Source organism: Triticum aestivum, chromosome 3B (genome assembly GCF_018294505.1).
Source record: "Triticum aestivum cultivar Chinese Spring chromosome 3B, IWGSC CS RefSeq v2.1, whole genome shotgun sequence".
NCBI lineage: Eukaryota > Viridiplantae > Streptophyta > Magnoliopsida > Poales > Poaceae > Triticum > Triticum aestivum.
Window position 1 is genome coordinate 123,608,976 of NC_057801.1, and position 1,688 is coordinate 123,610,663.

Here is a 1,688-nt window from a genome sequence, read left to right on the forward strand (position 1 = left end):
TATAATGCAAAACATGGTCCATTTGATCTGACCTAGCAGGGTCTGTTTTGGCAAATATTGTAGTGTCATGTAAATTTGGTATGCAAACGAGTACACATAGTTAACGTGACCGGGTAGTTGAGATCTACAGATAGAGTTCTTTGATATCATAGTTCATTTTCATTCTCCATATATCTACTGTGAAAAAGGGGCAAAATGATCTGTTTGATTTGATGTACTCCCTCCATTCCGGTGCACAGGGCATGTGCGCAGTTCTAGGTCATCAATTTGACTAACTAGAAATGTGATATACGTCATCAAAAGCATATCAGTGGATACATATACGTTCGAATGTAGTTGTCTAAATATATAATTTTTGTTACACTGTAAATTAATATAAAATATTTTAGACCATTAAAGTAGTGATCTAAAACGTCTTATATTCTTTGCGTCTCAAAATAAGTGATGTTCATTTAGTACAAAATTATATTAAATCAGAGGCACTTATTTTGGGAACTGGATCCTCTAACGTACACAAGGTATGTTAGAGAAGTTACAGTATCCTAACTTTTCTTTTGTTAATCCATACAATTAAGGCTAAAATAACTTAAATTATTTTTGAAATTACGGATCTATTATGCACATTCAAAGAAGTTACATACAAACAAGTTGATGATGAGATAAAATTAATTTTGATATTTTATATCTACAATAATTACCAAAAGTAAATAACCTGCTAATAGTCTGTAACATTCTTTCTTCATTTTACACTAGACGAACACCGTAGCATCTTGACTTCCCTTCCCTAAGTTAGAGGATCCGGCTCCCTTATTTTGGGTGTCGCTGATCGTCCGCCTATCTTTTTGATCTTATTCGTTTTCCGATCGCATAAAAAGTCAAAAAAGAAATGCAAGAATGTAGTTACAAATGTCAAAAAAGTCAATATCTCGTTCTCGTTTGTTCTCTTGTTTCATAGATTGGATGATCCGATGGATGAATGAGGAGCCTCTGTCGAGTAGTAAAATGATAGTACTATATCAACGGCACTTATTCTGGGACAGAGGGAGTATAAGTTTGCAGAGGGAGTAGCAGGTTTTGGCAAAATCTACAGTTTGTCTTTCTAAAAAAGGAAGTGGTTTGTCATGTAAATTTTGTGTGTAAACGAGAAGCGAGTATTTCACTCGACCTGCGAATTCAAGTCCACAGACTGAGAGTTCTCCTCTGGAAAGTTGCTTGCATTGGCCACTGGCGTACGTGACCGGGCCCGAAAACGACTCCGTACTTTGTTCTGTTCGTAAAGCTCCAACAACGCCTAATCTTATCTTATCTCGGCTCTTGCGCCAGATACACTGGCACAGCGCAGCCACTTCCGTCGCATTCCCACGCAGGACGCTGACGATCGAGCTTCGTACCTGTACTTCATTCTCAACCCCCTCACGAAAAGGACCAAGGAATATCTCACAAACCTCCTGACAGCAGAGGCTAAGTTGTTCAAAATCATCGCAATTAAATTGCGTCGAGTAGTGCAGAAAGCTATCAAGATGTTAACAATTTGCAAAATCACTGAAACACAGTAAAAATAAATAAATAAATCAGAACCACTAGAAGATGGATTGGTCGTGTTTTGACACCGAATTTGACCGGTAGTGCTGATCGGTTGCCGGCTGCGGCAGGAAGCGAGGCAGGTGGGGCGCGGGGCGGCGGGTGGT